Source organism: Primulina eburnea, chromosome 4, assembly GCF_022965805.1.
Source record: "Primulina eburnea isolate SZY01 chromosome 4, ASM2296580v1, whole genome shotgun sequence".
NCBI classification, from domain to species: Eukaryota; Viridiplantae; Streptophyta; class Magnoliopsida; order Lamiales; family Gesneriaceae; genus Primulina; species Primulina eburnea.
This window is the reverse complement of record NC_133104.1, coordinates 10,443,418-10,462,330: the sequence shown is the minus strand read 5'-3', so window position 1 is coordinate 10,462,330 and position 18,913 is coordinate 10,443,418. Positions and strand designations below refer to the sequence as shown.

General features: G+C 36.3%; 1 non-coding gene across 1 annotated transcript; it reads right to left on the bottom strand.

Annotated features, from left to right (window-relative positions):
* Nucleotides 1-3,070: 3,070 nt before the first annotated feature.
* On the bottom strand, nt 3,071-3,177 carry LOC140831285 (small nucleolar RNA R71). Its single transcript, XR_012117856.1, has one exon. It is a non-coding gene; the product is annotated as a small nucleolar RNA R71 (small nucleolar RNA).
* Between the last annotated feature and the right edge of the window lie 15,736 nt (nt 3,178-18,913).

Sequence of the window (18,913 nt, the reverse complement as noted above, 5' to 3'; positions counted from 1 at the left end):
TGAGAGACGTTAGCAAAACACACAAAACTTATATCCCAAAATTTTAATCTTAACCACAAACATAGTAGAAAATTCTCTGCACAAGTCACCAAAATACTATCTAGCACACTAATAATCCCAAATAAAATTTCAAAACATGCATAGCAAAATAATGCAGTGCTCAATTAAATAAGTTACCAGTCAACAGGGTCGTGTCTGGGTTTTCCTCCTCTACCTGCATGGCGAAAACTCTCCCCTAGGTCGGCTGCCTCCACTGTGGGCAGTCCTTCAGCACATGGTCGCTAGCTTCACATTTGAAGCATTTGCTCGATCCACATAAACATTGTCCCGGATGCTGGCGGTTGCACTTTGGGCACACCGGGTGCTCTCCGAGCCTCTGAGGAGCCTTCTGCCGAGGGATGGGACCCTTGATTTCGGTGGTCCCTGAAATGGCCTCTTCCCCTGTTGTCTTTGGAAATGCCTCTTAAACTGAGGTCACTACTATTGCTGCTGCTGAGGTGCCTGATAGGGCCTCTTGCCCTGTCTATCACACTCGATGTCCCTTTGGTCCTGTTCTGTCGCCAAAGCTCTAAACACAACAATGACATAGGTAGTAGGACAAGCAATTCTCACATCACGATTCAAGATTGACCGCAACCCATCAATAAAATGCCTCAACTTCTCTTGGGCATCATTTGCAATCAGGGGCACAAAGTTACACCCCATCTCAAACTTTCTGACAAATTATACAATGTTGATCTCCCTGTCGCAACGTCATGAACTCCCTGGTCAGGTGGGAGCGTACTTCCTCAGTGAATTACTTGGAGTAGAAAACCTCCTCGAAACCATCCCACGTCAGTTTTTGCAAGTTCACTGAGACTGATGCGCTTTCCCACCACAGTCTGACGTCTCTTGTTAGAAGAAATGTGGCACACCTGACCCGGTCTGCATCCCACAGCTCCATAAACACAAAAATTACCTTGATGGACTTAATCCATCCTTCAGCTATCATCGGGTCAGTAGTCCCTGATAGGACTCGTTTTTACGTGTTTTTAGTGTTGGTTTTGAGTCGCATTCATGCATCATATTAGTTTGTTTTAGTTTAATTTAGCAATTATTTAGCATTATTTAGCCTATGACTGATCTCGTGTATTTTGTGGTTGTTTTGTAGGAATTGGACCAAAAAGTAGTATTTTATATGTCAAAGCAGCGAAGAGGTCTCGCTAGGGCGGTCAAAAGTGACCGCCCCAGCGAGCATTTTAATCTCGCCGAGGAGTTTTTGCGCGAATGTCTCGCTAGGGCGGTCAAAAGTGACCGCCCCAGCGAGACCAGAGACATGGCCGAGGATTTTTATTCGAGAACCACTCGCCCCAGCGGTCAAAAGTGGCCGCCCTAGCGAGCGACGAGATCCAAGAAGATTTGTTTCCAAGTTTTGTGGACTCTATCTTACACCATAGACCTAATACACGAGAGGGGGCGCCGTTTTGGAGACTGACACCATATTTTTCCATCACTTTTCTTGGGAGGAAGGCTAGGAGCAAAGAGATTTCGAAGACATCGAGATTTCCAAGCGTCGTGGCCGTCATCCATCGTCAACCTTAGTATTTTAATTACTCAGTTTTTATTTCTTAGATTGTTGTTGATTTCTAGCATGAATTTTAGTGGCTAAACTCTAGATTTGTTGGGATTTGAGGGGATCCTACCCGAACTCGTTGTTTAACATTATTGCTCGACGTTTTTATTAAGTGATTTGTTTATGCTATTGTTCATTCTTATTTCAATCGAAGCTTAGCTAACTTCCTTTGATTATTTCATGTTGTTAATGATGTCGAGAGAATAATTAACAATAAGATCACATAGTATAAACCACGGATTTACAATTTTAGTAGATATACGGAATTGGGTACGTGTCGATAGTGATAGTTCACCCAGATGAAAGCTAGTGGATTCCATAGAACGTAATGCAATCGTGAACTGTTAAATAATTGAGGATACTTGATTACTGCATGTTTATGATTAGTATTAATATAGCTCGACAGAGTATATTAATTAGTCTAGGGAATTCCGTCGAATGCACGAGTAAAAGTCGAGTATAATTTTTTGAACACGAGCGGTAGGTGAACTGATAATTCCCAACAAATTCGTTTCTCATTTGATTTTAATCCAATTTAATCATTGATTTATTGATTACTTTTTCTTGCACTTTAATTATTTTAGTTATTAAATTCACTTTAGTTTAATCACCAACTCAATCTATCGTTGCTAAAGAAATTTACGTGAGAATAAAAATAGTGTAACGCAGTCCCTGTGGATCGATACTCGTATTCACTTACGTTTATTATAACTTGACTATCGTGCACTTGCGATATTTAAATCGAGCTTTTAATTATACAACAAATTTTGGGACCATTCACTGTGCAAGTTTTGCTCGATCAAGTTTTTGGCGCCGTTGCCGGGGACTGTTGATTCACAATTTTTATTTCTCGTTTAAATTCTTTAGTATTATTTATTTTATTGTTATTTGATACTCTCATTGTGTTGCAGATCTTTCTTGCGGTGCATGCGAAGATCACTCGAATTTAAGCTTGAGCCTTTTGACCCCGAGATTGAACGCACAGCTAGACGTCGAAGACAACAACAAAGACTCAAAGAACAGATGGAAAGACACGAGCAAGAACGTGGAGAGGAACAGCGTGACAATAGACAAGTTGAGATACCACGTCGCACTCCAATGTTGGATTATGCACAGCCGTCTCTTGATGGAGCACGTCCAAGCATCGTAAGACCAGTCATCCGAGCTAATCAGTTTGAGATCAAGCCAGCTATCATCCAGATGATTCAGAACACTGTTCAATTTGGGGGAAGTGCTCTTGACGACCCTAATTCTCATATAGCTGACTTTCTTGAAATTTGTGATATTTTTAAGTTTAATGGCGTGTCTGATGATGTTGTTCGTTTGCGCTTATTTCCATTTTCACTGAAAGATAAAGCTAAGTCGTGGTTAAACTGTTTGCCTGTAGGGTCTATCACTACATGGGAGGATATGGCAAAGGCATTCCTGATCAAGTACTTTCCTCCGTCGAAGACTATGAAGCTTAGAGCCGACATTACTACGTTTGCTCAATATGAGAACGAGTCACTTTACGAGGCATGGGAGCGCTACAAGGACTTGTTGAGGAGATGTCCACACCATGAGCTACCGCTTGGGTTAGTTGTTCAAACTTTCTACTATGGTCTGATTACTCCTAACCGTACTATGATAGATGCTGCTGCATGTGGTAACTTACTGAGAAAGACGGCTGAGGAAGGATATGAGTTATTGGAGGAGATGGCTGCGAGTAGCTATCATCCTCAGTCTGATAGGCAGAGACGAGGGGCTGGAGTTAATCAAGTTAATGATTTGTCGGCGGTTTCAGCACAGTTAGAGGCTTTGAATAGAAAGATTGATGGAATGAGCATGAGTGGGTCGGCTATGCGTCTGCAAGAAATTTTCTGTGATAAGTGTGGGGGTGAGCATGGCGTGCAGGATTGCCAAGATAGCAATCCATTCTATGTGCCTGAGGGAGCACCGGTAAAACAAGTGGGATTCCAGAACCGTCCTAGAAATGACCCTTATTCGAATACATACAATCCGGGATGGAGGAATCACCCAAACTTTTCGTGGGGAGGCCAAAACAGCCAAAATCGCCAACAAAGAGGTCCACCATATGGGATGCACCAAGGTTTCAAGCCAGAACCGCCTCGGGAGGAGAAGTCCAATTTAGAGCAAATGCTGACTAAATTTATTTCTGCAACAGAGACGAGATTTCAGAACCAAGATGCATCCATAAAGGGGTTAGAGAATCAAATTGGACAATTGGCTAAGTTGATTGCTAATAGGGAGCAAGGAGCTTTGCCAAGCAACACGGAAACTAACCCAAGAGAACATGTGAAGGCGGTGGAATTGCGTAGTGGAAAAGCACTCGAGTCTAATGAGGAAAAGACCAAGCACGGTGAGGATGAGGTGAAAAATCAAGGAGTTAAGTCTTCTAACTCTACACCAACACCCATCGCACAATCCAAAATTGTTATACCTCCTCCTTTTCCTGCAGCATTGAAAAAAGCAAAACTTGATGCGCAATTCGGTAAGTTTCTTGAGGTATTTAAAAAGTTACACATCAATATTCCTTTCGCTGATGCTTTGATGCAAATGCCTAGTTATGCTAAATTTTTAAAAGACATCTTAGCTAATAAGAGGAAATTGGAGGATCACATGACGTTAAAATTGACTGAAAACTGTTCTGCATTGGTACAAAACCAGATCCCACCAAAGCTAAAGGATCCAGGGAGTTTTTCTATCCCTTGCATGATTGGTGATGTTATTTTTTCTAAAGCTTTATGTGATCTTGGTGCGAGCATTAATCTTATGCCTTTATTTGTATTCAGGAAACTTGGATTGGGCGAGCCTAAACCGACACAGATGTCCTTGCAACTAGCTGACGGATCCGTCAAACTTCCACGAGGAGTCAAAGAAGATGTGTTAGTGAAAGTGGAAAAGTTTACATTTCCTACAGATTTTGTGGTGCTTGACATGGAAGAGGATAGGGAAATGCCTTTGATTTTAGGGAGACCGTTCCTTGCAACTGGCAAGGCCGTGATTGAAGTGCAAGAAGGGAAGTTGAGATTGAGAGTGGGAAAGCAAGAAATCACTTTTAATGTTTTTAACGCTCCTAAGCACACACTGCACACTAATGATTGTTCGATAGTTGATTCATCGGATTCACTTGTGTGTCAATTTGTTCAGGATGCTATGAAAGACTCATTGGAAGCCACGCTCACCACTGAATTGAAGGAGGATGAATTTGATGAAGAAAGATCTGCAAGAGTGGAACACTATAATGCCAACCATCAATGGAAGAAGCCAGAAAGGATGAAACTGGAGGACATGGGGAATCGAAGAGATTTGACCACTCAGAAGTCAAGCATTGAGGAACCGCCAACACATGAGCTAAAACCATGGCCTCCACACCTGAAGTACGTGTACTTAGAGCGTAAAAAGCTAGCACCTGACAAGCGCATTTGAGAGGGGAGTCACTTCTGTCCTTTCTTTTTATTTATTTATTTTTATTTTATTTATTTTGTATTTTTTATTTATTTTTTCTTTTTCTATTGTGTTATGTTTATTTCCGATTGTTGTTTCATTCGTGCATTTATTTTTGCATTTATTTGTGTGTCTCCATTCGTGTTTGCATTCTGTGTTTTGAGTCTTTTGTGCAATGAGGGCATTGCACAACTCTAGTATGAGGGGGTGGGTAGATTGTTTAGTTAATTGGTTTAGTTTCGTTGCATTTCTTTTGTTTGGTGTCGTTTATGGTGAGAAGACATAGTTTATGAGCCAATGATGATGTTGAATTGAGAATTTACAAAAGTATTGATTGGGTCACTTCGTGAATGGTACTCGTGTTTGTTAAAGCATAAATTTTGGTATAAATTTTGAACTTTTTGAGCACACATGTGTGGGGACTAGAATTTTTATGAATAATGGTGAAAGTTGAAAGTTTTGTGTGGTTAACTTGAAAGGCACCATTTATGAGTTGATTTAGCATGTAAACCCGTGAAAATAAGTCGCTAATTGGGACCTTGAATGAGAAAATTTAATTTGCCTTGAACTTTACATTTACCTCCTTTCCAATGCACTGAATTAAAATGTCATACTCCTAACCAGCTGTAATCCAAAGTATTATATTCTTAGCCTAAGGAGTACATGTGTGAAAATTGTGCATTTAAAAAAAGAAAAAGAAAAAGAGAAGAAAGAAGGAGATGTAAGGTGAGGGGGAGCCGAAATAAAAGGAATGAAATTCTATTCTTAGGCTAAAAGTTGGAGATGTAAGGAGACGAGGAAAGTCAGACGAAAAGTCTTGACGATTGCATAATGAAAATGATCGGTGTACTCCCGACTGTTAGCCACTTGAGCCTATTTTCCTTCTTTTCGATACCTTTCTCTGCACTTAAGAGTCAAATAAAGTTCAATTTATGGCTAGTGATAAATGGACACGGGGATGCATGCTAGTGAGACTTGTATTGAAGTGTTAATTGAGTGACTCGCATGATTTGATAATTGATCTATTTGAAGTACGAATGACTAGACCCATCATGACACACACACACACGTTCAAATTAGTGTCGAGATTTATGTGTAGATGAGAATGAGTACTCGGTTGCGATTTGACTCGATTGGTAGTGGGAAAGTAAACTGAGGCATGAACATAAACGTTGTTAACTCACCATTGACATTTACTGGTGTTAGTTATTTCTTTTTTGAGTAATTTTGTGATTGTTAAGTTTGTTTAGTATCTCGTGCTTTAACCTATTTTACTCGAGGGCGAGCAAAATGTTAGTATGAGGGGGTTGATAGGACTCGTTTTTACGTGTTTTTAGTGTTGGTTTTGAGTCGCATTCATGCATCATATTAGTTTGTTTTAGTTTAATTTAGCAATTATTTAGCATTATTTAGCCTATGACTGATCTCGTGTATTTTGTGGTTGTTTTGTAGGAATTGGACCAAAAAGTGGTATTTTATATGTCAAAGCAGCGAAGAGGTCTCGCTAGGGCGGTCAAAAGTGACCGCCCCAGCGAGCATTTTAATCTCGCCGAGGAGTTTTTGCGCGAATGTCTCGCTAGGGCGGTCAAAAGTGACCGCCCCAGCGAGACCAGAGACATGGCCGAGGATTTTTATTCGAGAACCACTCGCCCCAGCGGTCAAAAGTGGCCGCCCTAGCGAGCGACGAGATCCAAGAAGATTTGTTTCCAAGTTTTGTGGACTCTATCTTACACCATAGACCTAATACACGAGAGGGGGCGCCATTTTGGAGACTGACACCATATTTTTCCATCACTTTTCTTGGGAGGAAGGCTAGGAGCAAAGAGATTTCGAAGACATCGAGATTTCCAAGCGTCGTGGCCGTCATCCATCGTCAACCTTAGTATTTTAATTACTCAGTTTTTATTTCTTAGATTGTTGTTGATTTCTAGCATGAATTTTAGTGGCTAAACTCTAGATTTGTTGGGATTTGAGGGGATCCTACCCGAACTCGTTGTTTAACATTATTGCTCGACGTTTTTATTAAGTGATTTGTTTATGCTATTGTTCATTCTTATTTCAATCGAAGCTTAGCTAACTTCCTTTAATTATTTCATGTTGTTAATGATGTCGAGAGAATAATTAACAATAAGATCACATAGTATAAACCACGGATTTACAATTTTAGTAGATATACGGAATTGGGTACGTGTCGATAGTGATAGTTCACCTGGATGAAAGCTAGTGGATTCCATAGAACGTAATGCAATCGTGAACTGTTAAATAATTGAGGATACTTGATTACTGCATTTTTATGATTAGTATTAATATAGCTCGACAGAGTATATTAATTAGTCTAGGGAATTCCGTCGAATGCACGAGTAAAAGTCGAGTATAATTTTTTGAACACGAGCGGTAGGTGAACTGATAATTCCCAACAAATTCGTTTCTCATTTGATTTTAATCCAATTTAATCATTGATTTATTGATTACTTTTTCTTGCACTTTAATTATTTTAGTTATTAAATTCACTTTAGTTTAATCACCAACTCAATCTATCGTTGCTAAAGAAATTTACGTGAGAATAAAAATAGTGTAATGCAGTCCCTGTGGATCGATACTCGTATTCACTTACGTTTATTATAACTTGACTATCGTGCACTTGCGATATTTAAATCGAGCTTTTAATTATACAACAAATTTTGGGACCATTCACTGTGCAAGTTTTGCTCGATCAGTCCCCGAGAACTCCTTCGGATCCATCCTCTTAAACATCTCGTAAACTACCTCTCGTATGGGCCTCGCCCCTGTACCCACTGCAGCATTGTTCCCCGCAAACTGTGCGAAGAACTGAGTCATTCCTGCAAGAATCTGAGCCTGCATATCTGGTGGTGGACGAGGAGGAGTGGCCCTCTTTCCATCCCGAGGCTCTCTATCCTCATCCCTTGCTCAATGGGAAACTATACGTCTAGGAGGCATAATGTTCCAAAAGTTACGTGATATTCAAATTTGACTTTAAAAATTATACAAAAGTCTAGAGATATTCAAAATATCAATAGATTTTTAATGACTATATGAAATTTTTTTAAGTACAATAATTAAAGAGTAAGGTAAACTACAGAACGTTAAGAAATGTCTTTAGTTCAACCTAAAGATTTGAAATATATTTAATCGATAAATATCCCAAACTCTCGCACTCACTGTCTTTCTATTAAAAACAATATCAATAAATATGTTATAACTAATTCATTCTTTCCTCCTTTGTATGCTTTTCTTTATCATTGGACTTTCTAAAAATATATTTTTTTTATTAATAACAATAGTTTAAAAATTAAATTATTAACACCGTTTATTTTATATTTCAAGTTTTGATCACAAAACTCGTGAAATTTAGAATTATATTTATTAAAAAATTCATTGAATTATATAACAAAATTATAATATTTATTTTTCCATAAATTTAGAATAATAATTATTATTATTTTTATAAGTTGATTTAATTTTTTTTTTTATTAATTATTATATGATACTTGATGTTTAATTATTTTTATAATTTTAGTTAATCTGTATTTTTGATAGGATAGGTGATAGGGTGAAATAGTGTTTAGAAGGGGGGTTGAATAAACACTCACAATTTTTCTGAACCTTTTCGAATATTGATGAATCAGTTTAGTGATAAAATGAAACTCGAGAATCTTGTCAATCGATATCAATCAGTTAATAGTAATAGTGCGGAAATAAACTGAATGATAGATAGAATAAAAACTGAAATACGAACACACAAGATTTTACGGATGTTTGTTGATTTCAATCACTCCTACGTCTCCCCTCTTATCTCGAAGATATGACATTTATTAAAAGACTTTGATCAATACAAACAGTTGTACAGACCCACTTCAGTCTTGGACTTAACAATGTCAAACTGAAACTCTTAGTTAGAAAACGATTTACAGTACTCAACTGAACTGAAATAACTTAGCACGACTGATTACAACAATATCAGTTTGTGCTTGTAAGCTAAAAGTATAGCCTTTTAAATACTATGAATGTATACAATAAGTGTGAGCTTTTGAATGAATAGAAGGCTTGCAAAGATTTCAGCAGAGTAACATCTTGGTTAATAAAATAGTGTTTGATGTATCTTTCAGTTGCTCTTCTCTGCTATTTATAGGCTTTTCCTCCAACGATAATATTGAATGTGATTTGAATCTTTATATCCGTTGTTTTCAATGTCAACATTCTTCAAACAGTCGTACACTGTAGCATTTCTGAAATTCGGCATTCCTGCTATTCTTTGTACAATTTGTCGGTGGTTGAGCTACGTCCTTTTCACTGATGACGTTTACATCTGAAAGATCAACTGATAGGTTATAGCTGATAAGCTCATAGCTGATGTAGCGATTGATCAAATTCCAACTGATCAGCCAGTTGTCTGCGTAGTTCAGTCAGCTGGTTCGGTTGACTTCGATTATCTTTTCATTAATCTCCAGTTATGGGCAACCGATAGTTTGCGTATATTAGATCAGTTAGTATCAGTCTTCTTGATCAGTTAGTCCAATCTATTAACTATTCAGTTTGTCAATCTACCGAAATTCAGTTTCCAACAATTTTAATGTTAGTGAATAAAAATTTTTAATGTATGTGATTGATGATACATTAATATATTGTAACATACCGTACTTTTAAATTAATTGAAATTTGTGGAAAAATAAAAATTTTCTTAAATAAATAATACACTTTCAAATTGCGTTAAATAAACTGCTCGTCTAAAAATATATGAAATAAAAAAGTTACAATCGAAGTTTTCAAAAAGGTAATCGTTTAAACATCGTAAACAATATCATGAAAAACAGGGTATTTAAAACATGCATAAAGTTCTTGAAACGTAGGCGGTCCTCGGGTTTAGCCTCCTGCGCAGATCGAGCCGGCTCATTGGTCCCCACCCCTCGTCTCCTCATACTCGTTCTCACCAGCATCGATCAATTCTAGTGAGTATAAAGACTCATCATGTATAACATGCATTTTAAAGTAGAACGTACATACTGAAACTTGAACGTGCTTGCATAAACGTAGACGTACCAACATATCGTAAAACTTTTCATAAACATTCTTGCATCATACATACTTGGACATACATAAACATCGTCATTTTTGCGTAGAGATATGTTTTAAAGCAAGTGACCCATAAATAAATGCGTCTGATCAGACTAAACCACATTACTGGGCTGACAGAGATGTCCACTACCACATACATGAGATCCCTGGTCATGCTTTACCGGGTGGATTGGTCCCTGGTCATGCTTTACCAATTTCGAATCCTGATCTAAACCTGGTCATGCTTTACCGGGGTGGAGAGGTCCTCGGCCACGTTCACCACTTTCAAAAACATTAATAATTGGTTACAAGACATTTAGAATACCTCAAAAACATAAAATATTTTCTTTTGCACGTCGAACATACTTACCTGGTGTTGAGGGATTCGTTGGATCTCGCTAGGGGCCACTGCTGCACATACTAACTCAATTTCATGCACTTAAATTCCATACTTAGACGTAATAATTGTGCTCACCACAAAAATGACGATTTTCTTATGATGTTCAAATCACTCGGTACTTGAACTCGTTTAATCTTCGTACTAAACCATGACATCAACCCCCGACACAAATCCTAAAATGATGTATGAGCATTTCCCAAAACATAGAAGACATGAGCCTAAAATAGTGGTTTAAAAATCATGTTCAAACGCCTAGGCGCTGGGACTTGCTGTGCGGCAGCGCTGCGCCGCAGCCCTAGTGCTGCGGCGCCCCAATGGCAGCGTCGCGGCGCTAGTGCTGCGCAGGACCGGGCGCTGCGGCGCTAACCCTACGCACACCCACACAATGAACATATTTTTGATGAAGTTTCTATGCCATGCCCAATCGACTCGAACCAATGCAACAAGACTCAATCTAAGACGCTATGGAAATGTTCCTAACTCACACAACGCCCCAAAACAATGACGCACAACAAACAACGCAACACAACCTATGAAAATGACATTTTGACACCAACATGTTTCCTCCGACTTCTAATGCAACCAAATGCCTATCGACACGAAACGAAGCACCAAAAATCATCCCAACCTCATACACAACATACATAAACGCCCCCAATGGTTCCCAATGAAGCCTGCAACAAATAAACTTCAAAAACACATCAAGAACGCATTTTCATAAAATCACAGTTTGAGCAGTCCCACGAAAACAATCATAACTCACTCGATTCTTGTCCAAAAATTACGAATTTACTGTCAAATCGCAGTTATTAAAAAGTACTACATTTTATATGTTTAAAACCTTTCCAGAAAATCGATCGAATTTTGCAGTAATCGAAATGACAGCAGACACTTTTTTAGATCTAAAAATTTGTATCTAAAAATCATTTCAAATGTTTTTGCTCAAACGTTTTGACAACATACATGGATTTTCACACATAATAAACATCCAAACACATAATATGACGAGATCGATGCAGAAATAATAGAATATACATGCCTTGGTCTTTCAAAATTCTTGAAACGAAGATACCGAAGCGGAACTAATGCGAGGGTTGATCCGGAACGATTTGTGGCACGATTTTCTTGAATAAAAATGGACGATGGATTGCTGGAAGATTTTAGAGGAAGGGGCGGCTGTTACTAGTACTAAAAACCCTAACTTTTCTTTTAAAAAAATGAAATTTCAAGGATGTGTGTGTAGATGTAAAAACGATGTGGTGTGTGTGTAAGAGTGTGTGTGTGTGTGAGTTTAAATAATTAGGTAATAAAATTTGCTTAATTACACAATTAAAATTTTTATTAAAAGTATTAATTCCCACCAACTAAACAAAATCCCCTAATTTAAAATAAAATGCACAATTGCTAAACTTTAAAAGATTTAAATTCATAAAATCGCCTAATAATTAAATTAGGCTTTTAAAATGCTAAAACTAAATAAATTATTTAAAATGCCCTAATCCTAACCTAAAATAAAATGCCACATTTTAAAATTCCAAAATCGTCGCCGATCTCTTTTCTTCTATACTGCATCGAATAATTACATGAAACATGAAACTCAAAAAAATATTTTAACGTGCATCACATAAATATAAATAAATTTAATTAATGCAAATTCATAAATCATGCATCTCTAAAATCATTTTAAACTTAAATAAATAATATAAAATTTTAAATAAATACATGGGTTTTACGTGTACTGATTTGGGGCTCTACATATACTGTTAAAAATTTTAATGTTTGTGATTAATTATTATATGATACATTAATATACTATTAAAAATTTATGAAAACATAAATAAATATAATTATAATAAATTAAATATATTTAAATTTTATAAAATTAAACTAATTACAAATATTTTAACATATTTATTCTCTATTTTCAAGTACAAATAATTATCTTATTTATTTTAATTTTAGACATATTGACAAAAACAAAATAGACATATTTTTCATACAAAGATTTATTAAAATGAATGAAATTACAATGTTTGATTATTTACTAATATTGAAAATTATTGTTACGTATTTTTAAAAAGCATTAATTAATTAAATAACATGTTGAATTTACTTGAATAGTTCACGTTTAATTGCAATAAATTTAGTACTGATTTAATCTTCTTTCATAAATTAAATCAATCAAAAATATTTATAGTATTAGATTAAATTTTAAATAAATACAAGTTATTCATATTCAACTGTTAATTCAAATAAATAAAAAAAATAACAATAATAAATTATAAAATATATAAGTTCTTTTAAAAATTTTACAAATGTCAAAAAAGGTACTGCAAACTAAATCTAATATGTGAAAATATCTAGGAATCAGTCAGATTCTACAAAAATGAGTAGAAATCTATCAACTACACAAAATTTTATTATTTAAATAAATTATCAAATTGTTGTAACGAATACACCTCCTTAAATATCACTTAACATGTGCATTTTTATATTTTCAACTAACGATTACGGAAGTTTTGATAAAATATTTGAGAACACATGAAATCGTGTGTAGAACCGAGCGCTTGCCGCTTTATCAAAAGCTATAACTCGTTATAACTGTGCAACTCAAATCTTGCAAACTGTACAGCAGCTCAAGTACCACGATTCGATCGCTCTTCCAGCAGGGATAATTATTGCACCCAACAATCTCCCTCCCAATAATTGCACTCATTGCAATCAATGAAAATTAACCCGTGACCTTTGCTCTTATACCAATTGTAGGACCGAGCACTTGCCGCTTAACCAAAAGCTATAGCCGGTGGCAACGGTGCAACTCAAATATTTTAAACCGCACATGAGCTCATGCACCACGATTCGATCTCTCTTTCAGCAGGGACAATTATTGCACCCAACAACTCCCTCCCAATAATTGCATTCCTTGCAATCAATGGGAATCGAATCCGTGACCTTGGCTCTGATACCAATTGTAGGATCGAGCGCTTGCCGCTTTACCAAAAGCTATAGCAGGTGGTAACAGTGCAATTCAAATCTTTTAGATCACACAGCAGCTCGAGCACTACAATTTGATCGCTCTTCCAGCAGAGACAATTATTACACCCAACATCGTGTTTGAAATTATAAAAATCCCATATACATGAATATAAAAGCTTGCAGTGCTTTGAAAATATTTTGAAAAATATATTGTTGGATCAATTAAGGTTTTGTTGTTAAATAAATTTTAAGACAAAACTGAGATATTGTAAACTAAAGTAACCAAGTCCACAAGCTAAACTGAATTAACTAGACCGGACTAAGTCAAGACTAAACTGACGCAGACTAAGATTTATCAGTTTACCAAGTCTAATCAGTAGAAGAAATCTTCATACATTCTCAAGGACATCAGTTTACGTCAAGAAAAACTAAAATGATGTTCGGATAAGTTTCTCTGTACAAATTGCCCATAGTAGTGTACAATTGTTAGAGAATGTTTACGGGGACAAAAGACAAGCCAACAAACATTTTTTTTTAAAATTGATCCTTTTTAAAACTCGAAACCGCTGGATTCAGAGTCTATAAATAGATAAGGAGTTCAGTTTAGCAGAGCTCTACAACTTTTACAAAAGCTTCAAGCATTCAAAATTTCAAGTAACTAAACTAAACTCAGTCAATCGAGCACACTTTACAAAGAATTGTACCTAATCATTGAGGATCATTAATTTCTAGGATATCACAATATTATAATTCATTGTATTTTATAACAGCCTGTATATTGATATTCATTCAGTTGAGGTGTATTAGGAGTTTTAATTTGAAGTGTTTAAGTCCAAACTGAACTGAGATTCTGCAACTTACTTGTACTATCCAAAGTCTTCTAGTGTGAGCCTTCCAAAAAGAAGAAGGGGTGACGTAGACTTCTAGAAACAAACTTGCATAACTTTCACTTTCATTTTACGTTTCCAAACCATTATTTGATTTGTTTTAATTGGTCAGTTTGACTTCTTTTCACACATATTTGTTAGTAAAATGACATTGATAATATATAATTCAGTTTCCAATCGGACTAAATTAAATTTAAAGAAGCAATTTGTTTCTAGTGTTTATTCAACCCCATTCTAAAGACTACAACAGATCCTATCAAGTGCTATAAGAGCAAGGTTTATTTTCGAATCTAAACATTTCTTTTTAAATGGGTTCATTCAGCAAAATTCTGATATTCTCCAAGTAAGATTTTGATGATTTGAATATATGAATGTAGAATCATTTAGCTGCTCAGGATGATGATATGTGGTTCATTATCACGGATGGACCAATGAAAATATTGAAAGCCAATACAACCATGTCATTAACGATGCTCCTCTAATGATAGGAAAACCAAGGAGTGAGTGGACAAATTATGACAAGAAGAAAGCCAATCTTGATAATCTAGCTAGGGAAATTCTGTATAAAACTCTTGATATGAACACATTTAGCAAAATCAAAATATCAACACTGCCAAAAAAATTGGGAAAAAATGATTCAATAGTGCCAATGTAATGAATAGACCAAAGAAAACAAACTCTATATGTCTATACAGAAGTTTGACAATATCAAGATAAAACCTGGAGAATTAATGTCTGAATTTGATGAGAGAGAGTCGGGGGAATTGCGATTGAACCCAGTGTACTTGGAAAAGTGTACAACAAGCGAGAAGTAATCTTGAAGGTAATGAGAAGACTCAAAAGAATGTATGTCAAGACTATAGCAATGCATGAATCCAAAGATTTGAACAAGATGAAACTCCATGATTTGTTTGCAGACTTAAAATCTTATGAACTAGAATTAAAATAAGAGAAGATGATCAATCTACCTCTCAGTTGACTAAGGTTCTAACTGTTGTGAAACTGGAACCATCAGTTTCACATTAAAAATAAAATAAACAATTGTGCAGTGATGTCATGTCACTATTTGTGAAGAAGTTTGGCAAGTTTCTAAGGAAGAAACAATGCAATTTTCAAAGCTCCAAACGAATATCTTATTAAAATAATGAGTCAACCGGTGACTTCAATGCATGTTTCAACGTTTGCAAGACTGAACACTTCATAGCAGACTGTCCTACACCAAGGAAGGATGACAGGAGGTCATATGAGAAATGCAAGAGATCTTTTGACAGAAGGAGATCCAAGGATGAAAAAAAATCTTTCAAAAAGAAGCATGATCAGAAGGTGCTGATGTCCGAGAAAAGCAAGTAAAATTGGGCTGACTTAGACTCTGGATCATCTGAATCAGAATATTCAAGTAGTTTCAATGATGATGAAAAGTGAAATGCTTGATGGCCAATGATGCTGAGCTGGAATCAACCAGTGAGCTGATATTGATTTTAGCTCAATTGATTTTTCATGAGAGGACCTTGTCAATTCACTTTATGACATGGTCAATGAGTACCAAAGACTTTCTCAATCATTCGAGAAAGTTAAAGCAAAGCCAATTGAACTGCTAGACAAAAAACTAGAAACTGATTGTGAAATATTGAGTTTTAAATAAGAGATTCCTAAATTGAAAACTGAGAATGAAAGAATATAGGAGGAGAACCAGATGTAAAAATTTAAAAATATGAAGCTAACTAAACTAGTTTCATCCTGGAACAAGTCTTTAGTTGCCCTAATTGAAATGCAAGAGTTGCAGAAGCCCATTGGAGACGAAATCAGTATCGATTTAAGCAATGATGAAAGCATTCATGATACAAGTGCTCGACCAAAACTGGATATGTGCAAAGATAAATATATTCATTTTGTTAAATCCAATTTGGTATATAAACATCAAGAACATATTCCTCAAGTTGCAAAGCATGTTGAAAATATAAGTAAAGGCATAAAGCTTGGTGTTGATTATGTGTCTGAGAGTTCCAATGCTAAGAGAAACTGGATTCCCAATCAAACCAGTTTAGCTAGGCATAACTCGATGAAAAGCAAGTCTAATCGATAGCATGTTCAGAAAAGATATAGATTAACCCATGAAGTTGGAAAGGGTAAGCTTATTCGTGGTAACATTATCATTGAAGACGTATTGTTTGTTGAAAATCTTAAATATAATTTGATTAGCATAAGTCAGTTGTGTGATAATGACTATTCAATTGAGTTCAATAAGTATATTTATATTGTAAAAAAACTCTTGATTCATTATAATGACAGGTGACAGGTGTGAGAACATATACAAAGTCAGGTGGACTACTCAACCTAGTGAACCAGTGTGATTCATTGCTTCTAACTTATTAAGGAACTGGTTGTGGCATAAGAAGTTAAATCATTTAAATTTCAGTCATTGAAAATCTAAGCAAGAATGAATTGGTTACTAGTCTGCCCAAAATTGAATTTTCAAAAGACAAAGTGTGTTCAGTCTGTCAGTTTGGGAAGCAAATTAGGTCATCTTTTAAAAACAAAATGGTGTAACTCGTCAACCTAAAGCTTAGAACTATAAGGTGTCTGAGACGTGGTCCAGGGTGGCTCAACCACGCATGGTCACGATCTAGGAGGCGATCGAGGCACAAGAGCCGAGTAGGGTAGAACTTTGGCTTGTTTTTTCAGGTGATTCACATAGGGTTGAATGCATGGGCAGTAGTCGTGAGTAGGGTTGGTCCAGGAGAGAGCCCATGGCCTGACCTTGGTCCTAGGTAATGTTGGTTCAAGGCTGGCTCGAGTTGGTTAGGCCTAGGGTCGAAAGTTTTAGGGTTTCGTGCATTAGGGTGGTAGGTTTCTAAGTACAGAAATTTTCCAGCAAGAGGCAGCCGGTTTTAGGGGCTTCAAAATGACTGGAATCGTGTAGTTTATGGTCTAGTAGGGTGTGAATGAGTTGTGGTTAAGTTTCGGGTTGATTCGGGTTAAAACCAGGACCCAGTCCAAGTTTTAAAACGATCGTAAAATTTACGGAACATGCTCGAGTTTACATCTTGGAAATAATCATGAATATGTTTTGAGGTGTTTTGATGAGTTTGGTTGCCTTCGGGTCGAAATTTTAAGGTCCAAGGGTAAAAGGTTCAATTAGGGTTTCCAAGGGCAAAATGGTCATTTAGCACCCAGGTCGAGTTAGCAGTCCTGAAATCTCCCTGATCACCAAAATTGCATGTCTAAAATATATATGATATTATAAACATGAATTTCTATGAAAATAAAAAAATACGTTGCATACTTGATTTTAAGGAAATTTACGTAAATGCATGATTTTTATAAGTGATGAATATGATGATATGTTTTGAAAGATGAAGTTTGTTGTCACTAATATGAACACGAACACGGGCATGTAAGGCCAAGGCTCAGTGGATGGGTAATACTGTCGCTGAGGTCCCCGTCGCCAGGTACCGCGCGATTATACGTAGATGGATCCATCGACTAGAGCTTATACTAAAATCACAAATAATGATCAGAATTCAAATAAAGAAGATGAACACGTATATGTTGATATGATGAGATATGTTATGGATACGTTATGCTTTGACATGTTATGTTTAAGTTCATGCTTTTAAGATAATGAAATGTATGTTAATTATAATACTTTTCACTGTTGCATATTATGTATATGTATTTGTTACAGCGATTCAGGTGTGTTGAGTCTTTAGACTCACTGGGTGTGAATGATACAGGTGAGCACGATGATTTTGAGACTGGTGGCTCCGAAGACTGAGTATGTGACATCTACTCATTTTAAAAGTGCGGAATTTATTTTTTAAAAGCTCTCATTTTCAAAATAACATTTAAAATAATCGTAATTATCTGACAATAAAAATAGCGTAGTTTAAAATAACCAAAATCATCCAAGATCAAACGTAAACATAAACGAGTAAAATCGTAAATCATCAACGTATGAAAATGTTTAACTCCTCTCAAAACTCATGAATCATAATGCAGAAACAATTCGGTCATCGGGTCGTGTCACCGCACCAGGTCTGTCTACTCAGAGTTTGGCACCTCCAGTCCCCTCATCCTCAGGCTCACTTGCATCACACATGACTAGTGAGTCTAAAGACTCAACACACCTGTACCAGGAATAAAAAGTACATATACATGGCACACAACAGTGAAAAATATCATACTCAACATATTTTTCATGAACTTAAAAGCATAACATAAACGTGTTGTGTAAAATCATCTCGTATCAAAACATGTCATCTCATGTCATCATATACGTATACAATTTCATTTAATTGAATTCAGTTCATTAGTTGTTACTTTCGTATCAGCTCTATCGATAGATCCATCTACATGTAACCACGGTACTGGGCGGTGGGGACATCAGCGACAGCAGTACCCGTCCACTGAGCATTGACCTTAGCTCATCATATCTCATGTCGTCGTATACATATACATCGTCAGTCACAACAAATTATTATCCTTCAAAACATGTCATCATATTCACCACTTAAATAA